General features: G+C 49.9%; 1 protein-coding gene across 6 annotated transcripts in view; it reads left to right on the top strand.

Annotated features, from left to right (window-relative positions):
- Positions 1–6265: 6265 nt before the first annotated feature.
- The window catches only part of C16H10orf71 (chromosome 16 C10orf71 homolog), a 28347-nt gene continuing 7120 nt past the window's right edge, over positions 6266–27492 (top strand). For 2 of the 6 annotated variants that reach the window (XM_036829244.1, XM_036829239.1), the window contains exons 1-2: positions 8425–8705; positions 25206–25308. The gene's annotated coding sequence lies outside the window, so the exon portion shown is untranslated. Of the gene's footprint in view, positions 6357–8424; positions 8706–24469; positions 24554–25205; positions 25309–26043; positions 26168–27492 lie in introns of those variants that run through there. The other 4 variants (XM_036829240.1, XM_036829241.1, XM_036829242.1 and 1 more) reach the window with 4 other exon arrangements.

Genomic DNA, 27492 nt, shown 5'->3' with positions numbered 1-27492 from the left:
GGATGAAGCTGCTCCCTACATCCTCCAAGGAGACCACAGAGGGTTGTTTAAGTTGTTTTGTTTTGTTTTGTTTCAGAATCATTATGAACTCATGAGTTCAAATATATTCAGTGTTTCAATCTATTGTGGATTTTATTTGTACTGATGTAAACTGCTCCATCTGTTGCTGGTGGAAACTCTTCAAAGTCAGCTCCTTAGTTGTTTTGATATCAACCCAGCCATCTTACTTAGGCTGCCTGCCTTTGGTGTGACAAGAGGTTTCAGACTCTTCTTACACATTTTCTGCTCCAGATAAGAGAATGTTTGTTCTTTTTAACTAGAGTTCATATTCAGAGACAAAAATCTTGGTACAAAGGAGAGTCATTGTTATGATGTTACTGTTTTTAGGTCTTTTCAGTAGGAAATACTTTTCTTTTTTTAAAAGAAAGTATATCTTGATTTTACAATTTTGTATATTTGATTTTACACTTTTGTATATTTGATTTTATACAATCTCTTTACTTTATATTGATATCAAATATACAGGTACTGAGTTTTACTTACCATTTTGATTTTATATCTGCAGCTCTTTTCTCTAACACTAAAAAAAAATCTTGCTTTCTTATGACATTAACATACTTCCTAGTTCACTTTATCTATATCTATCTACATTTCTGAGAACGACTTAAGATTTTACTTTACAGTTAATTTTATGTTCAGGTATATCCTCCTTATGAATGTTAAGACAAACTAATGTATTTTAAAGTCATTTGAAATAATTCCCCTTTGTGAAATTATGCCCCCTACATATTAGGTTCATTTGTTTCATTTCGCTGTCAATTTTTAGGGACTGCCTTTTTTTCACTTTTAGTTTGGTTTAGTTTGATAATTAGGTAAGGGGCTGACATGACTCCACGTCAAGTCTACCAAACAAGGCAGAATCTGCGAAGTCTAGCTCCTTCTCCCATTCCCACACCTGTGCACTCCTGTCCCCAGAGGTAACTGTTTCAGTTTGGGGTTTATTCTTTTATTGTTTTCCTTTAATATAAGAAAATGCATATAAATGCACATACATTTGTATCTTCTACTGCTTGAGTAAATGGTAACATAACATGAGATACCATGTTTCTCCCTCTTGTCCTGGGAATTGCTCCTTACAAGTATGGAGAGATGCCCTTCGTCCCTTTCTACAGCTGTGTAGTACTCCACTGGGGTGTCTCCTCTCACCACCTCCTCAGCCCCAAGCTCCCAGATTTTACAATCACTGCAGACCTGCTCTTGCTCACCTACCAACCCTGATATAGGCAAGGCAATCAGAATTATAACAGAATAGCTTCATCGGCCTGTTGTGCCCATTCATGTGTAGCTCCCTGTGCTAGGCACTTGCCTCATCCCCTTTAACATTTGCATCAGTCATCTGAAGTAAGTAGCAAATGCAAGTTTGAAGAAATCAAATCACATGCCCAAGGTCACACAGCTGCTGATCTGGGAACAGAACCCTTACATCTCTGAGGCCAAAATCTACATTCTTGGCTGTTTCGCTTCTCAGACCCTCCTGGCTGTGCCTCCAGAAGTTCTGTGTGGCTCTGCCAAGTGCCAAACAGAGAAGGAGTAGAAATGGATCTACCTGGCATCTGTGACCCACACCAAACGCTTCTGGGAGGCAAGACCTCAGAGAGGCAGCAGGACAGGATGGGAGCCTGCTTGGGCTAAGCGAATCCCTGAATCCAAGCCCCAGCCTCACCTTCTCCTGGTTCTGTGACCTTGGGCCATTTATTTACCTCCTTGTGGCACAGCTCTCTTACCTGTAAAGCTAACTCAGAGGTGCAATGAGGATGAAGGGGGAGGATGAGTGAGAAGGCACCCAGTAGCGCCTGAGGCACAGTGAGTGCTCAGTAGATATTTGTTGAATCAACTTGAATAGGAAGCAGCTCTTGAGCAGCCGCTCCCAGGGAATCATCTATAGCAACAGTGGAAGGGCAGAGCCAACCCAGCTCATCCACAGCAGGTGTGTTTTCTTCTCCAAGTGTGGTCCTTGGACCAGCTGCATAAGCATCATCTGGAAACTTGTTAGAAATGCACATTCTGAGGGAAGGCCCCAGCAATCTGTGTTTTCACCAGACCTCCAGGTGATTCGAGAACCACCGCTCAGAGAAAAGCTCAGCAACCTGAGTCCATAATGACAGGGAGAGGGGTGAGGCAGTAAGGAGCCTAACCTCCAGAGTTACCCCCTTCATTCACTAGCACATAGTGGGTGCAGAGGAGAACAAGGAAGATAAAGTTTGAAAGTCTTATTGGAGCTTGCATTCTGGGGAAGATGTAGAGAGAGCGTAAACCCAGGACCAAAGAACTGAGATGGTGTCTGTTAATGATCAGTGCCATGAAGGATATAAACAAGGTGGCATGACAGAGGCTGAGGGTCTTTAGATGGGATGGTCAGCTCTCTCTGAGGAAGTGACCCCTGAGCTGCCATTTGAATGGGGAGAAGGAAGCAGCGTGTAAAGATAGGGGCAGAGTGCTCCAAACACAGGGTCAGCAGCTGCAAAGGCCCTGGGGCAGGACAGAACTGCATACATGAAGAGGAGCAAGGAGGCAAGTGTGGCTGGAGCCAGTGTAAGTAGTGATTCTTACCTTGTTCCTTTTCTGAGGTCAAAACAGTCACACTACCCCTGTGCCAGAAGCGAAGGCAGGACAAACGAGAGCCTTCTTCTCCAGGTGCTGCTGGGGGGAAGGGAGCAGGCAATGCCTGGGTGTGCAGAACAGCAAGAGGGCTCACTTGAGTGGGCTTTGTACTCCAGCCCTGCCTCAAGATCCTCCTCCCCCAGAGCCAGGCTGCTCTGCGCGATCCCTCCGTTACCTCTCTGCACCGTAGGGAGAAGCAGTTCTTCCAGGAAGGCCCTGTTTCCATGGCATTTTAATGATTATGGCACCAGGGGAAGAAAAAACGCAGTCTGGGGAGACTGGGACACTGGACTTTGAGACCAGCTCTGCAACCAGTTACATAATTTTGGGCAAGGGATTTCACCTCTTTGACCTTGTTCTGCATCTGGAAATAGAGATGGGCATGGCTTCCTCCCAGGGTGGTTGTAGGGATCAAAATACACAGAGTGTACAAGACAGCTAGCCCAGCATCCAGTGGGTGCTTGAAAAAGAGCAGCTAACACCATTTTCTTCTTCATTAGCAGAAGGTTTAATTTCTTCAGATCCAGTATTTTACAGATAATAGTGGAAGCAAGTAGGAGCAATAATACTAGTGATCTAAGAATACAAAGTTCCTGTCTGAACTCAGAGCAGTTGATGATGGAGAAGCTGAGACATTTCCATCATGAGCACATCAGCCCTGACCCCAGGAACAGACCACCCTCACGGGACACTGAGGCCTCATGGCAGTGAGGGAGAGGGCCCGTGACCAGGAGAAGAGCTAGCCCAGCACTGTCCTAGAGAAATACATGTGTCATTTAAAATTTGCCAGTAGCCACATGAAAAAAGTAACAAGAAACTTGTGAGAACGATCTTAACAGTATATTTTATTAAAGCCGAAATATTCAGTGTGTTACCATTTCAACACAGATTCAATACAATACTCAATACAGAATATTACTAAGAAGATATTTTATATTCTTTTTTTTTTGTACTAAGTCTTTGAAATCCAGCGTGTATTTTACACTTACAACATGTCTCAGTTCAGACAAGCTAGGTCTCCAGCGCTCATTAGCGACACGTTGGTGGTGATGGAAATGGAAGGAGTGGCTCAGGAGTCTGCACACGACGACCCCTGAGCCAAATCCATCCCGCCCCTGACTTTGTACAGCCATGTGAGCTAAGAATGGTCTTTACATATTTAAATAATTGGGGGTGGGGGAGAATCAAAACCAGAACATTTTGTGATATGTGAAAATGATACGAAATTCAAATCTCTGTGTCCATAAATAAGGTTTGATTGGAACACAGCCCCACCTCTTCATCTACAGAACATCTATGACTGCTTTTCACAGCTGAGTGGAGCGGTCCTGACAAAGACAATCTGACCCACGAAGCGAAAAACATGTACTCTCTAGCCTTTTACAGAAAAAGTTTCCTGGCCCGTGCTGCAGGGAGTAGAGCACACCTACCCCAGCCCCTCCTGACTCATTTCCAGATCCCTCCGTGGGCAGAGATGACTCACGGACACTCCAGATGCCCTGGTGGCCATCGTCCCAGCTGGTCACCGTGATTTTGTTGGTGTTTGGGAGTATTTTAATAAGGTGGATTTACTTCATTTCCCAGCACAGGTTCTGTTTCTTTCATTTAAATCTGTCATTATAAAGTCCTAAGCCAAGAGTCCTGAAGGAAAGGCTTCAAGGAGAGCCTCCAGACTGGGTAGCCCTCAGCTGACTTTGACAGCCACCAATCTGGTACCAGGTTGGTCAGATGGGGTGAGCAGCAGCCCTAAGGAAGGGGCCTCAGTGACCTGGGCCAGTGGGCGGTTTCCTAGCTGCGAGTTGCAAACAGGGTCCCCCAAATAAATCCAGCCCCTCTGAGCTAGGCACTGGATGTGCATTATCATGCACATCCCTTCACAAAGGCACTAACTCAGAGCTCCTGGTAAGGGGATCCATCTGAAGGAGGGGTCCGATTAATCAGGCCCCTCAGCAGGTGAGAAGTGTCCTCCTGCAGTGACACCCCATTCTGCCATCAGCCCTGAGGACAACCTTTTACTGTGCTGACAGGTACAGAATCTCCTCAGTTCCCATAACAAAGCAGTAGCTAAAGAGGTGCCCTGGCCAGACTTTACTCTCTCCCCAGAAAGACACAGGAGAACAGGTGGATGGAAGGAGGCCATGTTCCCTGGACTTAGTCTGGGAGAGTGTTTTGTTAAGGAGGGTGAAACAGAGACATATAGTCCAGACAGGCTGGAGAACAAACCCTCATCTGTATCCTCAGTGCCAGCATGAGCTGCATGACATCCAGAACCTCTGCAAGCCTCCGTTTTCTCATCTGGAAAGAGGGGGCATGAACAGTCATCACGTATAGTGAGAAAAGAAATCAGACAGCAACATAATGGGTGCTCAGGAAATATCGGTTGCCCCTATCTTATCTTTCCCTAGCTCCCCGACGGGGAGCAATTCATGGGGATAGAGCAAAATGGTACTGGCCCCTAAGATAGAGTGTACGGTGTGTAGGTTAATTTACGTAAGGGCTCAGAACAGAGTAGGGCACAGAGTAAAGGTTTTATATGTGTTTACTGGCATGACTATTTTGTTGTTATTATTATTATTAAGCCTGGGAAATGCACCAACCTCCTGAAGACGTTTATGGAAACAACTCCTAAAGAAGGCCGAGCAGTGGCGAAGAGACCTCTGACAAGCAGCTCGACAAAACCACGTCTCAAGCGTGGAAGAATCAGGGGAGTTGCCTCATGTTATTTGCAGGGATGTGAACTTCAAACACCAGCACCAGAAATTGGCCTGAAGGACCCATGCTACATTGCCCTCCTTACCAGCTTTTGAATGTTTCTAATTAGTACAGATGCAGAACGGAGCAGATCTGTCACAGAATTAAATTAGCCAGCATCACGCATGTCCAAGGAAGAGCGAGGCCATTTTCACCCATGCCGTCAGGCAGCTGGGCAGCTCTCATGATGCTCCAGAGGTTTGGCGGAGAGTCAGAGCCAGTGAAGTCACTGCAAGGTGGGGGGGACACTGTAGCACGCCGCCTGAGGACAGCTTTATTTATGCTCTTGCAGAATGTACAAGCGGGTCTTGTTTTTCTGGATGGTGAGGGAGCCGGCTCACATAGCGTTCGTGATTCTACATTTAGAATTGTGTCTTCATTCACATTCTTTCCATGCAGCTCACAGCTCCTGGACTGGAAGAGAGTGGTCACTTTGCCTGGGCCCATCCCCCAGAAAGATGCCAGCTCTGGCTCATGCAGACCCTGAGCTCCTGGTGGAGCTTGGGCTGAGTTCGCTGGCTGTGTTTTGTGCCTGGGGTGGTCCATGCCAGTGCCCCGCCAGGAGCGAGCCACACGTGGTGTCCGTGGCACGGGGCGGGTGGAGGCATATTCTGGGAGAAATCAGATTCTGCCGCGGTCAGCTGTGGTCAGGCTAGCTGGATAGTCATGGACCAAGCTCTGAGGGCTCCTGCTCCCAGGACAGCCTCTTGCCAGGTCAACTGTGTTTTATTGTTCTCTCCCGACCCCTCCTGCTGACGTCGTTGACAAAGCTGCCAGCCACAGCCCTGCCCCCTGAATGTTCTCTGGACCATCCTTATGGTTTTCTTTTCTCAATCAGTCACTTGAAGCAAACACCATCAGCGCCTGACACACAGCAAAGCTCACCGCTTCTAGGATCCTAAGCCAGACATGAGGTCATGTTCACCACCTGTGAAGAATTAAAAGTAAGCTGGGGAAGAAATGTTGTGAGGAGCGGGAGGAAAGGAAGTGAGGAAAATCAGGGGCCCTGCTGAATCATTTCAGCTCAGGTTACCTGCTCCCCAAAGCAAACTCCTGCATAAAATGGGATTTAGTAATGCAACTATTCCTAAAATCTGGAACAAAATGACTTGGGTCAAAGCAGATAACATATGAGCTGGCTATAAATTTATTTCAACATGTAATCAGAAAAAGAATTAGAGCATCAAATCCATGATTTCTCAGGTATTGCTGTTGACCAGAAAGCTCTGTTTTTTAAAAAAGTAGGTCAATTTAAATTCTCTTTATAGAAAGATAAGTTAAAAATAGTACAGATGGTTGAAGATGTGGCAAAAATCATGAAAAAAATAACAAGTAAATAACTACCATTTGAGAAGCTTTGCAATATAGAAGCATATCCGTGTACATGAGCTCATTTGATCTTCAACCCCACAGAACACAGGCAATCTGTCCATCTTAGAGACGAGTAAACTGAGGCACAGAGAGGTTAAGTGAGTTGGCTGGTGTCAAATAGCTAGGAAATACAAGGGGCCAGGGCTCCAAATCCTGTTTTGTTTTTGTTTTGTTTTGTTTTGTTTTGTTTAATGCTGGCTCATGTCTCAGATTGATCTACCAGTTTGGCTAGTGTTGATTTTGACAAGCAGGGGAGGTAGGTGGGGTGGGTAGAATCAAGGGGTTCACTTTGGGTCTCCCTCAAACCACCTCTGAGTGCTGATCAGTGAGCAGGTGTCCCCACAGCCAGGTCCTAAGTTCTTAGGGCAAAAGGTAAGTTTTGAGGCTTCCAGGAGGAGGAGGGGCGGGATGGTCTTGCTGGTTGGGGGTCTGAACCCTCCATCTACAGGGCAACAAGGAGCTGTTCTTTCTAACTTGTTTGAACTGAAGTGCATAGACCCAGCTCCCTGGGACCCTGGCCACTGGTGTGTTCAAGGCTGGAGGTGGTGCCAGGCCTTGCGTTGGGGCTAGAACTGAGGTTGTTGGCTGTGAGGAGCCCCTGGGGGTAGGCAGGGCAGTCCACAAATAGGTACGGAGGTACTGTACGATACAGACTTCCAAGGGCTTTGGGCATCTCAAAGAGCAGAGCACCTGTCTGGGACTGGGCACCTCTGCCTTCCCAGGCCATGGGGCAGGGGAGCATGAGAAAGGATCTTGAAAAGAAAGAAAAAAAAACCTCCTGCATTAAAACTCTTGTGCTCCTGGTAGTGAGCGGACTCTTCCAGGGTCAACTTGGAGAGGGTAAAGAGGGCACCCAGGAGCTGGCCCGGCATAAGCAAAGGCAAAGGGGTTGGCAAATGTCTGGGGGTCTGCAGGCAGTTTGGGGAGCAGGTGACCCCAGGCCAAGACAGGAAGTGGCCATTGGAAAGGCCGATGTAAGCCCACCTTGGAGCTGTGGAGGGACCAGCCCCTCCCAGAGATGGAGAGGGGAGCTCTAATCTGGCAGAAAGGGGTCGATCCACTGGCACTTGGACCTTGCAAACAACCAGACCTGCCACGGCCAGGCTCATCAAGTGGCTACTTACCTTGCCTCTTCTCTGATTATTTCATATCCTTCTGCAACTGTCACCCTGAAACCCCAGGCTGGCCTTCCCCCAGCCTGCAGCTGGGCGTGTTATTTTGCTCCAAAAGCACAGCCCAGTACGGCTCCTTACTCGAGGAATGCAGGCTGCGGTCCTCTGAGCCGATGATGAAACGGGCTATTTCTGCCCCGGGGCATCAGCAGGCCCCCAGGCGCTGGCTCCAAGGCACACAATATCGTGTTTTTAATGTTTCCCTAAACAAATGTTTTCCTTTGCACCTCGGGATATTTTTATTTGAATCTCAGTGCTGGAATAGTTTTAAAAAGCATTCTGGATTGAAGTTGGACTCGTGGTTAGGGTCCGGCTAAGAGGCAAGCAATTTCTCACTCCCCAAGTTATCTATTACCCGGTGGCCGATCTGGATGTAAAAATAGCTGCTGAGGCTGTTTGTTTAATCTGACTGTTACTTGACACCACGCGGGTGTTGCAGTGGGGACTGTTTGCCTCTTCCCCACCAAGAACACCATTTGGTTTCCCCCGGCTGGGTCTCTATTTAGGTGCGCTTCCCGAACTTCCAGTGTCTGGCCAGCTTCTGGTCACTGATTTTCCTCAGGTGGGCAGGTTTGTGAACAATAAGAGGTCTGGGTCTTGAGTCCGTTCCCCTCTATCTTTGGGCAGTCTGGCTGACAAGGGAAGAAGTTTTGGCTGCTGGGCAGAGCCGGGCTGCTGGAAGAGTTAGGGTTCTGTCCGGTTCCTGGGAGGCCTGAAGAGCAAGCCGCCGGGACTAGCGGAGAGCGGAAGGTAGGGTCGGACGCTTGTCTGGGTGCCTCGTGCAGGCTGGGAGGCTCAAGCTCCGGCCGGCCCAGAGGGATGTGCACTCTTGCACCGGCGGGGTTGGGATGTTGCTCTGTGCCAGGGCGCTGTGCAGGGCGGTGTGAGTGGCCAGGGGCATGTCGGGGGCTGAGCTTCTTCAGTGCTGGGTGTGCCGTGGTGCTGGATTGCCGTGTGGGCTATGAGGGAACAGGGTACATGGTATAGACGTGTGTGACTTTGTCCTTCCGTGCATCTGTCAGGGCGCTCTGCTCGCACATGGCTGAATGGGTACAAGCCTTGGGTGTGCCCAGGGCACTGTGTTGTCAAATGGGGGCAACCCCACAGGTTCTGTTCTATGGCAGGAGACTGGCTCTCTTGTGTCCCCCAATGCTGCGCCAGGCAGGGTCCTACCAGCTGTAACAAAGAGGACAATTGGTCATCAGGACATTCTGGTCCATGAACTCTGAGAGCATGTGTGGCCTCAACAGGGAACCCGCCCACAGACTGTGTGTTCTCCCACATCCCGGGGGTCCCCAACCAGACTCCTGCAGGGTGGGCTTAGCCAAATCTAAAATCATATCTTCTTTTCCTCGTGGAGGAGAACTGATCATTGAGAAGAGCAATATTGAATATGTGTGGAAATCTAAATAGCCTTTAAAAAATTATTATTTAGGACTTTATAACACCCCCATGGATATTGATAATGGAGGAGGCTATGCATTCGGGGGGCAGGGGCAGGGACTATATGGGAAATCTCTGTAACTTTTACTCAATTGCCCAATTTCGCTGCAAAGCTAAAACTGCTCTAGAAAATAAAGGTTATTTAAAAAAAAAAAAAAAAAAACCTAAATTTATGGATCATTTCTTTGAACATATCTAATCCAATTATAACAAACAATATTTGAAGTAATATTTTTAAAACCCAAAATTATAGGAGTCCTGGAGAGTAGATTAAGCAAATGTTCACATTAAATGAAGTCTGATTTTCCTGCATTTGCGTTCCCTTTACTACAGTGGTAGGTAAACCAGGGCCGTGGGCTGAGCTCCTGGTTTTGTAAATAAAGTTTTATTGGCACACGGCCACGCTCGTTCATTTACATAATGTCTACGGCGGCTTTCACACAACTGTCCAGGCTGTGTGGCCGGCAAAAACAAAACATTTACTATGCAGCCCTTTACAGAAAATGTTTGCTGACCCCTGTTGTACATGAACACTCCTTGAGATGGGTCAATCTGGTGCACACACAAACAGCAGTGAACGTTCTAGCTTGTACAGCAGCCTGTGAGCTGGACCCTTCAGGGCCCGTGGCTGGCTCTGGAGCTCCCTGCCCCTTCGCTGGGCCTGTTTTTCCAGTCTAGCTGGTACAGGAAATGTTCAGTTTGCCCCTGGGAGGATTAGCTTTGCTGTGGAGTGTGGCCTGGGCTGAGCAGGGCAGATTGTGCTTATCGGAATGCTTTATAAATAGACGTCTCTGGGTGACCCAAGTCCAGCATGCGTCTGCCCCTTGGTCTTCAGGGGGAGAAAATTTGTGCCTGCTCACTGGTGACCAGAAGCTCGTTGGGATGGGAGCACCTGTGCCCCCTGGGAGGAAAGCCGAATGCTGGGTCCTGGAAACAGAGGGACTTGGATCCCCTGGGAACCCAGGAGACAGAGGTGTGCGGAGGAGGTAGGGAAGGCCCGATGACCCCGAGTTCTCCTAGGAAGAGTATGTCCACCCCGATGTCTTTTCACTGGGACTCCAGCGAGTGACCTGGTGTTTTCTGCTTTTTGCTCCTGACCCTAAGGAAGCCCCGGAGACCCTTACAGAAAGGGGAAGCTCCACATCTAGAATAAGCCCTATTCCTCCATCCTGTGCCAGAAATCTCAGTAACTGAAACCCGCTGGCCAGTGGAGCCAGGCCTGGGCCATCGTCCTCCTTGGCTTTCAGGCCTTCACTCCATCTGCCCAGGATTACTGGAGAGACGAAAAGGGCTTTCAGAGAAGGCTGCCTTGTGGAGACACCCAGTGCTGACATTTCCCAACAGGCTGCAGTGGTCTTGGTTTTTTCTCCATATGAGGGTTTAAATCACATTTCACCAGATCCAGCCAATCCAGAGCCCTATAACTCAATCTTATGTCTCATTTCATTAGTTGGGAAAACCCGAAACACCTCTTAGTTTCTACTTGATCCCAGGGGTTGCAGGACCTGAGCTGGGGGTGCGGGGGGAGGGGGAGGACAAGGGATCATTCAAAGCCTTGGATCAAGGCCCCAAAATGGAACATGTGGAGCACTGCTGAGATGTGTCCCCCCCCAACGTAAGTCATCGCTATCATTCTGGAACACTCCCTGGAGGGGGCTGCATGTGTGAGTACTACGTGACAGCGGATGTCAAGGTTGAGACAGAGTGGGTTCACAGCTGGCCTAGGTCCCTAGGCTGAAGGCAGAAGGAGGCTTGGTGCGAAGCGTTTTCCCGTCTGAGCTGCGGACGCCAGAGTGTTTGGGAAACTGAGTGCAAGAGGGGCCAAAGAGTCAATGGACCATGAATGGCTTTCTCCCCAGGACTTGGTAGACCTCTCTTTCTCATAGGAAGGGGAAAGGGACCCTTCTGGACCACAGTCCATGAAAGTGGGGAGAAGGCCTTCCCTATATCCTCCATGCTCTGCTTGGCCCTCCCTGGAGGTTCCAGGCTTGGCCCTCCCTGAAGATTGCACAGCAAAGGGCTTTCGATATCAGTGGGAATCCTTGGTTCCTTTGGGCCTCTGCACTCTGGATGCTGTTCCCTGGCCTCAGTGGGTCCCTTTTGTCCCTGAGTGGCCCCTTCCCAGGTGGGCTTGAGCTGCTGAGGAACTTCAAGGCTGAGCTAAGAGAGGGATTTCATCTCAGCCATGACCCACCTTAAAGCCTTCACCTGAAGCTTAAGGAAGGCAAGGGGAGAGAGGAAAGTGAGATTTGCTTGAGCAACCCAGGGCTTTCCCTACTCCCTGCCCAGTCTAGAGGCTGGTTTCAAGCCTCTGAGCCCTGCCTGCGATGGACAAGTCATGCTGGAGCTGCCCCTTGGCTTACCCTGGCCTGGGGCAGCCTGGCCACATGTAGCACCACCAGCTCGTCCCTTCCCCTGGCCCTGTCTGCCCCTCTCTGAAGCAGGTTAGCCCCAAAGGCTGCAGCGATCAAGGGGTCAAAATTCAGACCCACTGGGCTAAACCCACGGGTTCAGAGCCATTTCTCACCCTCAGTGTCCCACCAAGTTCATCACGGCAATCTGGCTGCGTTACTCCTGTATACAAAACACTTATGTAGATCTCTGGTTTTATTCTCACATCCAGCATGCAAGGTTTCCCCAGATTAGTTCCAGTGATGGCCTAGGAGATGCAGGCATGGTTTTCGAGGGGAATGCCCGCCATACAAACACCGAGGCTGCTAAAGGTCAGCTGATGCCCATTCAGAATGAGGGAACTGAGTGGTTTGCTCAGGCACAGAAACCAGACAGAGAGGGCAAAGGTACAAGGTGGTTCCGAGGACAGGGAAGCCTCAGGGGTTCTGGGCAGCCGCTGCCTCGCTTCTCTCTCTCTCTTTTGTGTTGGGGAAAGGCAGTCGTCCTTGTGACCCCGTGCCCTGGCCCTGGCTTGAGCAGGTTGTGTGGTGGGGATGGTAACCCCAGGTCGACAGTTGCTAGGTGTCAGTCACCTCACAGACATGAATTCACTGAGTCCTCCCAAGGACACCAGGAGGCAGGTACTACTTTAGTCTCATTTTACAGGTGAGGAAGCCAAAGCACAGAGAGGTTTTGTAATTTGCCGGGGGCCCGCTCACAGCTGGTACAGCAAAGAACGATGCCCAAGGAGGTCTGGCATTTCCCACTATGTTATAGCGCCCCCGTCTGGAGATTAGAAATGAGGCAAGTGACATTTAGTGAGCACCTACTATATGCTTTACATACATGGCTCACTCTGCAATTCTGTTGGCCGGTGTTAGTACCACAGTGGTAGATATGGAATTCCTTCCCAGCATGGTCTGTTTCAAAAACTCAAGGTCTCTAGCAGTGGAAGCTTCCATTTATTGAGTCCTTACTCTGTGTCTCTTCTGGGCTCTTGATATTTTTTACCTCTACCCTTCACAACCACCCAGAGAGGTAGGGATAGTTACAGATGAGGGAAGGGAGGCTCAGAGAGGTGAGGGAACTTGCCCAGGTTGCACAGGGCTAGGAAACGGGAGCATGGTCTGACCCTAAACTTTCCACCCCCCTCTGCTTGGTGCCCAGGCTGGAGCCAGCTGGGTGCCTGTGCACAGACTGGCAGCAAACTCCCTCCCAGCTGACTTCAAGCAAGCCCTGCCGGTGAGATCACCCTCTTCCCGCCTCCTGGACACTGCAGCTCGCACTGACCTCTGCCCGTTCTCCCCACACAGATGACTGTCCCTTGGAGAGGGCACATTTCTGATTGATCTCTGCACCTCACACATGCATGGCCTGCCCAGAGCCAGGCCTAGAGCCAGGCAGGCACAGCCCAAACCACCGTCGTTGACAGCTATGAGCCCCAAGTGGCCCAAGTGCCTATGACTTGTCAGTACAACCTCCCGGAAATGGGTCCAACCTCCAATTGCTCAAAACCTAGGGCAGTGGTGATCCAAGTGTGTGGCCCCAAGACCAGCAGCACCTGTAACCCAGATGCTGTGGTCCAGCCCCGATTTCCTGAGTGAACATTTCTGGGGTGAGGCCCAGAACTCTGTTTAACAAGCCCTCCAAGGCATTCTGAAAAGCAAGGACCACTGACCTAGGAAAGAAAGGGGAGACAAGACTTCTTGTTGTTCTCAAAAACAGTAGAAGATGCTCTAAGAAGCTGATAATTTTTCCACTTCAACTCATTGTTGAAGCCATTGTTTTAAATAACATTGCCTGTTGAAAGCATTTTTCAGTTTTAATTTTTAGAAGGATAGCCTGGATGGCCACGTCTGAATTCCTTTTCTTTCTGCTGTAAGCACTCCACGAGGAATTCATGAAAAAGGAGGGATATTTGTCGGTTCCATGACTGTGTCCCCAAAGCAGGGAAGTTCTCTCTTTCCTTCCCTGGAAGAGTTGGGCTCACAGCTGCCACATGGTTTGGAGAAACGACAGCTGTCATGTACCAACCAGCCATCTCCCTTCTACATCCCAGCCTCCAGCAGGAAGTGAGGAGAAGGCCAGAGAGAGCAGGGCTCTGCTGTGTATGCGGGGTTGGGGTGGTGTTAGAGATTCCCAGTGGCTCCATGGGATGTCCTCCTCCAGCCCAGATACACGTGCCTTCCTGGTAGTCCAGGGACTGGGAAGAGGGCGCCCTGCTGGATGCTCCCACGGGACGGTCACTTCCAGCGGTTGCCTTCTCTAGCTTTACTAAAGCAAATGCTCCTTGGTGGGAAGAGGAGGGTGTGGGAGATGGAAGAGAAGGTGCTAGGAGAGACGTCTCCACCCCTCCTTACCCTGCGGGGACACCATGGCAGAGGGAAACGCCCGCCCCATAATTCTCTCTACTTTGGCTGCACAAGGAGGGCAAAACCGTTTGGCACAGAGATTTGGGTCTGAATCCCAGCTCTGCCACTCCCTGGCTGTGTGACCTTGAGTGAGTTCCTCAGCCTCTCTGCCCCTCAATTTCTCCACCTCAGATTCCTTTGGCACGGGCCCTATCTAACTTGCCCAGTGGTTGTGACCACTGAGCGAGATCGCACGTGTGAAGTTCATGGCAGTTAGCAGGAGCTGGGTAAGCAGTGCTGGCTCCTCCAGCTCTGCTTCTCCCCCTTTGCCACCCAGCCCTGTGGTACCAGTTTACAGGTGGGGAAATGGGGTCCGTAGATGGCGAGGGAGCTCTGCAGCCCCTCTGCCTTCTCGTGGTTCTGGGAGCCCTCCCTGGAACCTCCTCTATCTGCCCAAGCCTGGGACACCCCAGGGCTGCTTTGCAGGGATACCCCTTCCCATATGGCCTGGCTCTCCTCCCAGGGGCTAGAGAAAGGATGGTTACTAAGGGACACCCCACTCCCAGCAAACCCAAGTGCCTCTTCCTCTGGGAGCCTCTGAGAAAGCCCTCTCTGGACAAGGCTCTCCAAAGCAGTGTCTGGGCCATCGGTTACAATTGTCCCTGCTACACCCACTTCATAATCCACAGGGGCTTCCTCGAGGACCAGGCTGCTGGATATGCCTTCCTATCAGCCCCAGGTTACAAAAACAAGACTGAGGCTCAGATGGATTGCGTGATTTGCCCGAAGTCTAACTGATTCCACAGCTCTTAAATGGAGAGTCAGGTGTCCATCAGTGAGGGGCAGGGCAGGCTTTCAAGGGCTTGGCCCATCAAAAGTGGACTCCCGGGTGGAATGGGATGCAGGGGATAGAAGACCCCCTGTAGCCGTGGGTCTTAAAATGAGTGCTGGGGAGCCCTGAGGGAGAGAACCAGGAGTGAGGGGGCCTGCGGGCGCCCAGGGGTGGGGTGGTGCCGAGCAGAGGTTCTCAGCCTGCAGCAGGTATTTCAGAAGCTCCTGGAGGCACCTCTTTAAATGCAGGTCGCAGGGACCCTCTCCCTCTGCAGCAGCCTCAGGTTCAAGCCCTACATCGCCAAGTATTAAACACCTCTGGACTCAAGGTCTTCCTCTGTGAAGAGCAAGAGTGATTTCTACCTCACAATGTTGTTTCGAGTACTGATTACATAATAAAAAATAGGAATCAATAATACTGGAGTCTATAAAGTGTCTCTTATGCCAGGTGCTCCGTAAAAGGGGATTTCTTTTGCTCATTCATTCAACAGATGAATGGCCCTCTGTTAGGCCCAGGTACTGTACGGGGACTGGGGACACAGCACTGAAGCAGAAAGGCAAGGCCTGGCCCGTGGACCCAACCCCTGGGCGGTCTCCTCCCTTCCCCACAACGTGAATCTGGTCAGACCCTGCCAGTCACTGCGTTTGGGCCTTGGGTCTCCATTTCTCCATCCAGATGAGAACCCAGTATCACTAAAAATAGGGCAGCAGCAAACAGAGCCTGATCAGGAATGCCTGGAGATTCTGGTCTAGGACAGTTAAAAAAAAAAAAAACACACACTGCAGACTCCAACTCATTATTGGGTCCTGAAATCACTCACTACATTGCAAATGGTTTTTTTTTAAATGAAAGACTACAACAGAATAAGATGAAAATATCAGAGTGGTACATTTAAGCAGAGTAAGTTTTGTTTCGTGAATTTTCCTTGTTTTATATAAATATATGTCTCTGAGTTCATTGTACGCTGTGATGTAGATGTATTTCTTACTGTGTGTTGAGGGAAAAACAAGTGTGGAACCTCTGCTCCTGTGAGATATGTAGAGAAAGAGCGTGCACATAATTCCCTTGCTGCCCAGGGGCCTGCGTGCGGGTAAAATTCAGGCTCAGGATGGCCAGGGCTCACTGGGCTCGCTGGGCCTCCTTCTGGTGCGGGTGGCGCCCTGGCTGGGGGAGAACCCAGGACCTGGTGAGCCCAATGGCTCCAAGCACCTGGAGACTTTCAAGCAGTGGCTGCTTCGGGGACCAGTGTCATGACCATTCCTTTGCTCAGGCTGCTCCAGCATGGGGAGCAGCCCCAGGTGGTTGGGGTGGCAGAGCTGGAGTTGATTTTTATTGTCCCAGTTTCGCAGGTGTAGGTAGAGGTGAAGTGACTTGCCCAAAATGACACTGCCTTGGAACAGGGCTTCACCCAGGTCTCCAGCTCTTTCTACTGCCCAGAACTGCCTGGTTGATTCCTATCTCATGTCAGTTCCTACTGTTTCCAGGATCCAGGGCAGGATGTTCCTGGGAAAGGTGGAAGGGATGAATGAATGAGTGAATGAACAAAGGATGCTCCAGAGACTCTCTCCTTGCTTCTGTAAAGCAGTTCTCAGCCAGGGGTGATTTTGCCCTGGGGGTCATGGCAAAGTCAATGGTGCCGAGGCTAAGAAGCCCTGTCATTAATACACAGGGGCAGATCTTTAGCTCCATTTTACGGATGAGAAACCTGAGGCTCACAGACTTGCTGTAAGTTAGCCAAGGTTTTACTCAGCGAATGCAGAGTAGCGCTGGGACCTGGCCCAGATCCCAGTGCACTCATCATTTCAATGGCCCCTGTGTTTCTGAAAGAGCTGCATGTCCCCCTTCTGGCAGCTGCCCTGTCCTGGCCTGGCAGCGGTGTGGACTTTGGGTTGTGTCTAACAAGGAGGCCGAAAGGTCATAGGGCTGAGCATCGAAACCATTTCTTCCAGTTTGGCCCCTTCTCATTTCCCAGCCTCTCACCTCTCCATCAACTTCCCTATGACCCTCCCTGGGCAGTGGAGCGTGACCGGCACTCACCCCAGCTCCAGGAAGGCACGAGGGAGGCGAGGGCAGAGTTGTTTGTGGTCAGATCTCTTCTGCTCCTATTTTACCTTTGATGGCAGCATAGATGCTCTTATAAAAGTAAATCGGGGCACCTCTAAGCCCACAAGAGGATCCAGTGCCCCTTGTCCAGGGGGGCATCTGGTCCCTGAGGCTGGTCCCCCAGCATCTGCAGAGAGCTCCCAGTGGAGCAGTGCTAAGAAGCTGGGCAGTGTTGGGCCTGAGCTCCTTCCGGTGGAAGGGAGCGTCCAGAGACGGCATTGACCAAGTCCAGCCCATCTGGCCACCAGGAGCTTTAAGGAGTGATCCTCAGCAATGCCCAGCCATCAGGAATGGTCAAAAACAATGCTGCTGTTATCTTTTGTGGAGTGAGACCCTTGTCCAAGGATCCTTATAGAAGCAACTGCAAATTCGATGGGAGCCTGCAGGATTCTGAGGCTCCAGGAGCTCATGTGCATGCCTCGTCCCAACTCTGCTTCAGACGCTGGGTCATAACAGAAATCAGCCATGGAAATCGGTCAGTGCTACAAAGCAGGGCTTTGGCCCCAGAGAACAAAACATTGTTCTGTCTTCCTGGTCACACAGTTATGAAACAGGAACGGGACCCAGAAGAAGCAGGTTGCTGGGTCTTGGAACCCAGCCCATCTCTTCATCCCTCTCCTCCTCTCCTTGCCTCCATGCCTTGTTTCTCTGCTTTCCTCCCACAACTTGGTTCCCCCTTGACTGTGTGATGCCAGGTGCTGGCATCTTCCTGTCCTGGGGAGCACTGGCTGGGTCAGGCCCAACTTTCTTTGTGCCAGGCTCCCTGGCCTCTAATTCCAGACACAGCCCCAGATCTGGGCAATGCTCAGAGGCTCCTGAGGAAACATCCCATCCAGACACAGTGGACCAGGGACCCAGGCAGGAAGTGGGAGTCAGGCTGGGCTGAGCTCCAGAGAGAAAGCATCTCTGCCCCCGAGCTCTCTCCCAAGGGCAGCAGAACACCAACAGCAGCTGCAGCTACAGCTCACAGCCAGCTCTGTGAGCCTGGCAAGCCCAGGTAAGCTGATTTCTTCAGCCACATCCCTGGGATGTCCTGGACTCCTACATGCTGCAGGGTTTTGAGGCCCCCTGTACACGTGATGGGATTCAGGGGGGATTCAGACACATGCCAAGCCAGCACTGCTGCCATGCTAACCAACCACGTTCCTGGGGTTGGATGAAGGCAGCCTTGTCCTCTCCCAGTGCATGGAAGCCTCGGGGTCCATCTGAGAACCCCTGCCTTGCCCAGTCTAGCCCGTAGGTTAGGGCCATTTAAGCGAGGCCAAGCCAGGATGCAAGCAGAACCCCCCACCCTGGAGTGCCAAGAACCAGACCAGTGGAGCCAAAATGGCCAAACCAGATGTGTGATGACCTGTGCACAAATCAAAGGTGCGTTTTACGTTTATAAGAGGCACTACCCAATGGAAACCTGTCTAAGGCAATATGAGCGTGGCGCAATGCCATCCAGTTCATTCCAGCTCCACAGGGAGAAGGCCCAGGTCAGCCCTGCCTCGGCTGTATCTCCAGCACTAGAACGGGGTGGCACATAGTCGTGAACAGCTGTTGAGTGGATGGATGCATAAAAGAGCTTCAAGCGTGGCTTCTGAGAGCCCACGTTTACCTCTATTAGAATATAAATGAACCTGAAATTTCTGATTTCCAAAAGTCCAAAGGAATTACAAGGACAGAGCAATCATCGCATTGGGAGAGAGCTGGGAAGGAATCATCACGGGCCGGACAGTGGGGTCCTGGAGCCAAAGGCAGGTGTGATCCCACCTCCAGCACTCTATAAGGGACAAGCTGCCCAGGTAGCTCCAGTTTCCCAGCCATGAGGTGTAAGTGTTAGCGAGGAATGAATGAGGACAGTCACATGCAGCAGTGGCCCTGGACACTTGACACGAGTCTGCGCCCGTCTCCAACTGAGGACGTTGATTTTGCCATGTAAAATGTAGGACATAGACAAAGACGTTCCCTCTGAAACAGCAAGCGGGAAGGCTGTTGGAAATTGCACAAAGAGGTCAAGAGCTTGGCCCACGATGGACCAGCAGGGCACACGTCCAGAGCAAGGCACCTGCCCGGTGTGGGGTGGGTGGCAGAAGCTGTGCGTCCAACGTGTGTGCGTTCACAGGCTGGAACAAGCTGGCTGTGTTTGGTTTCACTGCACCAAACCACTCCTCAAGGCAACCCCAAGTCAATGTCTCAAAAAACCACCCAGAAAGAGGAGCGAAAAGAATCAGTTCCAATTTGTCAGGGCCTTCTGGGTGTGATAAAGCCAACCCCTGTCATCTCCACCAGCTTCCTGCTTCGCCCTTACTGAAAAGTGAAAACACCATTCAATTAAGGTAATTAAATCCACCCAAAGAGCTAGAGCTCAAAAACCACACTGCAGGCAAGTGGTCAAACCCAGCAACAAAGCAAATCTCAACAGCTTCCTGTGGGATGCGAGGAGAAAGGAAGGGCCTGCTTAGCAGCCAGAGAGCATCCCTCCCAGCTGTGCAAGGACCGGCCACCTGAGCCTCCCCAGACAGGAGGGACCCTGTGCTGCCTGGTTGCATTGTTAGTTCTACCCCTGTGGTTGTCGTGAAAAAGCTGAGCTGAGAAGATTCTTGGGAGGTGAATAGAATGATAAACCCTCCTTTTCTCCATCAATCGTCAATTCTCCCTTGAACCCCAGCCCAGGAGCCCAGGACACACCCTTCTGTGCCTGAGCCCAAGGACCAGCGGGGTGAGGGTTTCATCCTGGAGAAAGTGTGGGGTGGTCAAGTGGTGAACCCGAGCTGAATCCCAGCCCCAGTTCTCTTTTCTACATGCTGTGTGACGCTGAGCAATATTCTGCACCTCTCCGTGCCTTTTTTTCTCCACCTAGAAAATAGTGACAATGAGACCTGTTGAACCCATCCCATAAGGGTTATGAGAATCAAACAAGATAATGGATCCCAGAGTGTGTCTTGAACCGCAGGGTAACATGCAGATACGAGTCATCCCAGGATTGACTTGCTGGATTGGCCTCCTCTGACTGTGATCCACTTTGGGTCCTAAAAGTTGGTGAGGACCTCAGCTTGCCAGATAAAAAACAAGATTTCCAGTACAATTTGAAGTTCAGATAAACAGTGAGTACCTATTTTTAGTATAAGTATGGGATGATTAATTTGATAGAGAAATTTGACTAATACAAAGTATAGCCCAAATATGGGACATACTTATACTAAAAAATGTTCATTGTTCTATCTGAAACTCACATTTCCCTAAATGTCCTGTTTTTTAATTTACTCAATCTGGCAACCCGGCCATGCCAGGCCACCAACTGCTACCTCCCTTGCTGTGTCCTGACTCCAGGACCACCCAGGCCGGGGTCCCCAGCCCAGCTCCGTCACTCAGCAGCCGTGTGACATGAAACATTCTGAGGCTCCATTATCTTGTCTCAGAACTGAAGCTGATAGTGCGCAGCTGCATAGAGGAATAAGGAGCTGGGGCCTCCCTGGGGCACTAGTCAGGTCTCTGGTTCTGTGAGCCCATCACACTTCCTCAGCCCCGGGGCTCAGATGAGTAGCTGTGTGTGGCAATCTGGATCAGGGTCCCCCGGCCACTTCCTGTCGTCACAGCCTGGGGCAGGCCAGCAAAGGTTGGGTTGCTTGACCTGTCGGGCCTGGGCTGGCTGCCAGCCAGGAGTCCCGTGGGAGACAAGGAGAACGTGAGGCAGCAGAGCTTTTGGTCCTGCATTCCCACACCACACACTCGCGGCAAACCTCTGTCATCACATCCTTGTGGCCCAAGAAGCGTACCCAGCAATGGCAGCTGAAAGCTTTGACAAGTGGCCACCATGCCCCAGGCATCCTGTCAGTCAGAGACGAACCAGGCTAGGGACCTCACCCCCAAGGAGCTCAAAGCCTTCTTGGAAAGTTGGATTCATAGCAGATAAAGTGGAATAAAGCAGCGCAAGTGATTCTTTTAGAACTCTATAAGGAATAGGAGAACAGAGGAGGAAGTCGTCAGAAGCTGGTGACCTGGGAACAGAGAGAGACATTCCAGGCAGAGGGACTGCCACTCCAAGGAGGCAAGCCAGGACCCACCTGGGCCTGCAGGTCCCTCATCCAGGGCACCGCAGGCCTGGCGGGAGGCGGGTATGGGGAGACTTCCAGCTTCCCCGCCAAGAGAGAGCCTTGAGGGTCATGCACAGCCATACGCAAGAGATCAGAAGAGAGAGAAAAAACTGAATCTGCACAAAGCAGCCTATTCCAGTCCATGATAATTCAACAGCGTTGTGCAGGATGACATGGAAAAAAGCACCACGTGAGAAAACGTTTTGGAAGAGTCCGAATTTAGTAACGACCGTGCAAAGGCTATTTCATTTCTCATGGTGACAAAAAGCTGACTCATGGGGATGCTCACTCAGATTTGGTTTGTTTGACATATTCTGAATCAAAAAGATGACCCTGGCAATGAGGAGAAGACAAAACACATCCTCAAGGGTAATTCTCCCAGCCTCTGGCTACTGGGGCACATACACGCCCCCAGTTTTCCCCAAGCATGTCTTCACTATGGTTGTGTCACCAGAGCCTTTGGCCCCTCCCTGATGGCTGAACTGGAAAACCTTGTCCATTCATTCCTGTTGGGGACCCCGTTTCCCCTTGTGTGCTCCGGTGCTTTGCAGAACCTGTGCCCAGCATCCAGCATCCGTGGATGGAGTGTTGAAAGACCAGTTCTCAGAGGGCTGTTGAGCCTCCAGGGTTGCCTGTACAACACAGGGCAGATGCCAGCACTTCACCTGCTGACACCTATAATTTAGGTATCGTATCAGTTAATGGCCATTTGCGATGTGGCTGTAACCAACACCCCAGTTAACGTACACCACTATTATTTGCTGGACGCTAGCCCTCCAGAGAGATTCAAAACCATTCCCCAGCTTGGAACACTGAGTGCCATTAGAGAGACAAACAGGAAAATGGCAAAGTCATGAAGTCACTTATTTCTCCCTGATGTAAATGCTAGCCTATATTCACCCTGAAACTCAACCCTAACTTAACTGGTACACGCCATGGTGTGAGTGAACACCTTCTGCCATCCTGTGAGCTGGCTCTAAGGATAACTGCTCTGCCTGCTTCCACCTCCCACCACAGGCAGATTTTATATGTTTTAGGGCTAGGAATCAAAAAGGAAATTAAATCCACCTGGATTCAAATTCACTAATTTGAAATTTATGATAATTCTGGAACTACTGGATTATAACTGACTTTCAGTACAGTCCCACTAAGCCAGTCAATAGTGTGAATAATATCATGACAGAGGTGGAGGGATTTGCTCATTTTTAAACAGATATTTCTTGTGCTGTGCACTATGCCACAAGAGGAGACAGCCTGGAGAGCCAGACAGACACGGACCCTGCCACAGTGAAGCACCCAGGCTGGCAGGAGAGACAAGAATTCAACAATAATCACCCAGTTAAATACTTAATTACAATTATAATAAGTACTTCAAAGGAGAGGAGTATAGTGTGCTGTAAAAACAGATAGCAGAGAGATTTAAAACAACCTGAGGAAGCTGCCTTATTGAAGGGGCATGTGAAGTGGGTTCTGAAGTATACATAGGAGTTAAGCAGGTAACAGGAGAAAGGTAGAATTAAAGAACTCCAGGCAGAGGGGGAAATATGTGCAAAAGTCCTGAGGCAGAAGGTAGACGGCATATTGAAGAAGCTGGTAAAAGGCCAGGGTAGCTGGAAAGCCAAGCATGTGGGGGAAAATAGTCCAAGATGAGGATGAAAAGGGAGGCTTTGTTAAGAGAGATTGATTGTCATTCTTTCAAACTGGAAAGCCATTGAGGGATTCTAAGTAAGAGGATGACATGGACAGATTTGGTTTTTAAAAGCTGCTTCTGGGTATAGTGCAGAGAATGACTATGGGCTCCTGCGGTAGCCCGAGGTAGACATGACAGCAGCTGGGGCCACACAGTGGCCGTGGAGATTAAGATCAATGTGCGGAGGGGGCAAGAGACCTTTCAAAGATGAGACTCGTGGGACGTGGAAAGGGATCAGTTTCGGGGAGGCATGGAGGAGGGAGAGGGAGCAGTCACAAGTGACTCAGATTTCTGGGATCCTCAGAGGAAGAACTGGCTTGTAGGAAGGTCACGGGTTCCATGTTAAATGTGTGGGTTTGTGGAGCTGTCCGGGGCAGATGGAAACAGACGCTGGAGCCCAGACAAGCTGCCTGGCCTGGACGTGCCGTCAGCGCGTGTCTGCTCATGGCGACACTGGGTGTGGGTAAAATCGCCCAGCGAGACTATCAAGGGAGAAGAGAAGAAGCCCCAGGGCCTGGCGCAGAGGAAATCCAACCATCCAGGAGAGGAAGATAAGAGATGAACCGTTAGGCCAGGCAGGGAGATGTAAAGTGTGTGCGTCCCACAAATCAAGGTGGGAGAGCTTCCCAGGAAGATAGCGGCCAACGGTCTTGATTGCAGCTTAGAAGTTAAGTCAGATGAGAAACAAAGTTACCCCTTGGGCGATCCACTGGGGGAGGGGAAACTAAAGGCAGAGTAAATGAGTCAAGGAAATAATGGGGGTGAGGAGTCAGGAAGCATTTAAGAGAGCAAACTGATTTTGAAGGCCATAGACATAAATAGGATCTTACCGTGCCATGAATAAATATTCATTCTTATTTCTATATATTCATCAGGGCAGATTCCAAGACCTTTTTTATAGCATGATTTAACAATATGCCATTCTTTCTCACTCATGTTACCTGAGGGGAACTGCACCCTTTCACCTGAAAAGTGCTCTTATGAGCCAGACTTTTCAGCAATTCGGGTTGCCTTCCATCAAACAGCCCAAAGCAGGGAGCAGGATGGTTTTGTGCTGGCCTCTGGAAAACGTGTTTCAGCCGCCATGACAGTGAGTCCGTGACCCCCAGCACAGAGTGATGGGCTCCCTAAATGTCCACGAAATAAATGCACCATGTCCTTCTGCACCTCTGCCTCATCCATGTGTGACATGAACTGATTTCATCCTCATCCCTAAATTGTACCCCAGTGGTGCTGCAGGCAGCAGAATGGGCTCTCTAGTTAGTGACACAAATCTGAATTTTCCAGATCGTCTTAAAACCCAAGACCAGGGGTCCTTCTCAGTAGAACTTCTCCATCTTTCTTGCTCCTTCTTTTCTGTGCCTGTTTTGCCCTCCATTAAAATTCAGGATGAAGACACCCAGTTCAGAGCATTGCCACGAACATTTATTTGGCTTCTGTGTTGGTGTGTTCAGTACACAAGGGCAAATAAGACTCCCTTCCTGGACTCATGGAATTTTCTTTCTAATTGAGGAGAGAATGAAGCAATCAGCAATTCCTAAGACACGTGGGTTATAATGTGTGGCAATACGGCATGAGCTATGGAAAAGGTGAACCCAGCGTGCGGTGGGGACACAAAGGACCGCCTCAAGGGTCAGGGACGGGGCTAACCGGATAGTGAGCAACACAAAGTGCCTCTGTGCATCTCCAAAGAAATGCACTCCACAAATGTGAGTTACTATGATTATTAATATTACTAATAAACCACCATGGACTGGATTAATATCCAGGAGTTACAAGATGAGGACAGTCTTCTGGGAACCCCAATGGTCTGCATTTATAATTTGCATAGTGGATTTATTTTAATTACTTCACACTTCATTCTGAGCACTCTTAAAATTCTCTTGGGCAGCTTTTTGGTTCTTTTAGCTGTCAAAATAGATGTTCAAGCCTCCTGCCAACAGTAAATCGAACAGTACTGCCTGCCGAGTGGATTCAAGTTCAGCCCACTCTAGTTCTCTTTGCTGCAAAACCTGCATTATTAATTCACATGGGAAAAGGGCCTTTGGTCCAATTTGACTAGCAAAAAATGATTCACAACTGGGCCATTCATATTAGAAATCCCAAAGACTTAAAACAGGTCCCTAAAGACTTCTTGGACCAGAGACAAATTAATGAATATTGGAAGGGATATAAATCTATCTTGGTTTCCCCCAAAATGCCTGCGTTTGGAATTTTCTTGAGTTCAAGTATGAGATCCCCCCCCAAAAAAATTTGAAAGCCAATTGTATTACTGACATTTAAAGATAGCTTTTGTACTGAACTCGTGCTTGGCTTTTTGTCCTTAGGGTCTAATGAAATTATTTTTCTTCTTCTTTCTAGATGGGCAGCAATGACAGCGAATGTAATTATGAAAAGAAGTTTTAAAACTACAGATCCTAAAACCCAGGAAGGCAGGCACCCACTACCCCAACTCCTGTAACAGGTATGTATCAACTCAATAGTCGGCCCCTGGAAAAACCTTCAGTTTGGGCTACCCTGCCGAAGGTTCCATTGGGTATCAGGAGACTAGGGGATGGGAGTGGGGGGATGAAGCCAACTTTATATCGTCCCATCTGAACCCAGGTAAATCAAATCAGAATGGAAGAAATTATCTGAATGAAGTTAGCAAGAGGGAGGTCTCTCTTTTTCCTGAGGCAGAAGCAATGTGGTTATCTTCTGAATACTCCAAACATCAGTGACCATCTTTTGTTACTGTTTGGAAGTATGACACGAGCCCAAGATCAGGTTGGGTTTTTTGGTCACACGCAACAGAAACAAAAACTGCACAAGTGAAGCAGAAAAGGATACGTATTACGAGGAAAGGGGAACCCTCGTGGACTCAAGGTGAAGGCTGAAGCTCCAGGCTGGGAAAGGACAAACAGGGTGCCTGCTGCTGCTGGAAAGCAGACGCCCTCCTTGCGTCACTCCAGGAGAAACAGTCCAGTGGGCTGGCCTGGGTCTCACGTCTGCACTTGGCCCTGAGAGGTCTCTGCAGGCTCCTTGACTTTCAGCCCCACCAAGACTGAACGCCAAGGGGAGAGGAAATTCCCCAAAGGGTACCAAGTGTTCTTACTCGAAGGAAGGGATGGAAGCGGAGTGTTTAAAAAATAACAAATATCTGCTAATAGTAGGTGGTATTTAATTGACTGGGGGTGTTAACTATAAGATTCTAATTTAGATGTCTAAGTACACTATTTCCATCTGAACGTGGAAGTAGAGAAACCCCAGTGTTACTGAGTTCAGTCATTGCCGAGGTCAAAACCCCAGCATTCAGGAGACCAGAAGACTCCCTGACTGTATCCGTAAGACCTCAAGAACAGAAAACTTGACTTAAAATGTCCAAAGTCATGGAGGGCCCCCAATTCAGCCCAATAGCACAGATTCCAGACGGGGGGTGATTCTGGCCCAGGCTCACAGCCCAGCAGGGCCACAAGGACTCAGGAATGTCCTTCTGTCCACCAGGCCATCCTCAGCAAATTGGTCTTGAGTCGTCATTGTTTGTCCCTCAGAGTTGCAAAATGAATGCCTCAGTGTTATGAGTTGAATCGTATCCCCCCCCAAATTCATATGTTGAAGTCCTAACACCTCATGACCTCAGAATGTGATTTGTTGGGAAACAGAGTCATTGCAGATGTAAGTAGTTAAGATAAGGTCATTAGAGTGAGTTCTAACCCAATAGGGCTAGTGTCCTGATACACAGAGGAAAGGCAACGTGAAGGTACACGGGAAGAAGGCAACCACCTGCAAGCCGAGGAGGGAGGCCTGGAAGAGACCCGTCCCTCACGGGTCTGCCTCTGCCCTCAGAAAGAACCAACCCTGCCCACACCTTGATCTGGGACACCCCCAGCCTCCAGAACTGTAAGATAATGAATTTCTGTAGTTTGAGCCATCAGTCCGTGGTACTTTGTTACAACAGCACTAGCGAACAAATACAGTTTCAGGCTCCATGTCTGCACTAAAGTGAGAAAAAGGGCACCAAGAGAATGGAGACGATGGGGATCATTCCCTTGATCAGAAAGGCAAGAGTTTTCCCAGACGTCGGAATGCTTCCACCCCTGTGGCCAGAACTAGCTGTGTGGGAGTCTGGGACCAGGAGCATTTAGCCTCTGCAGTTTTTTGAGAGGAAGTAGAAGAGAGAGAAGGGGGTGGGGACAGGGGCGAGGTTGGCCCAGTGCAGGGGCGGGGCTGATGCTCTCCCCGTGCGGGTACCTTCTAAGAGGCACCTACTGTGCTTTCTGGGGAGCAAGTGGCCTGATTTTCAAGGCAGGGCTGAGGAGTATGTAAATACAGGCTTTCCCAGGGCCGTCAGTGGTGCCTCATCAGATCATCCAGTTTACTAGAACGTGGGGTCCTCTGCTTTCTCTGGCAGCCCCAGCTCAGCCCTTTCATTCATAAAAATGAGTCGGCCTCCCAATGAATCAGCATCAGAAACCCACCGGAGTGCTGTGGTCAAGAGACAGGAAACAGAAAATCCCAAGGAAGGCTGGCCTCCAGGACCAAAACACAGCAGTGCTAGCACAGCGGCATCAGGCCCTGTGGGGCACCTGGTGGGCGACCCTCTATGAGGAGCCAGGATAGCATCAGGACCCCTGCTGTGCAGGCCCTACCACCCTGGTGGCACATCTTC

This window comes from Balaenoptera musculus, chromosome 16, assembly GCF_009873245.2.
Source record: "Balaenoptera musculus isolate JJ_BM4_2016_0621 chromosome 16, mBalMus1.pri.v3, whole genome shotgun sequence".
Classification (NCBI taxonomy): domain Eukaryota; kingdom Metazoa; phylum Chordata; class Mammalia; order Artiodactyla; family Balaenopteridae; genus Balaenoptera; species Balaenoptera musculus.
Note: the sequence above shows the minus strand (reverse complement) of the source record. Positions and strands in the feature narration are given on the sequence as shown.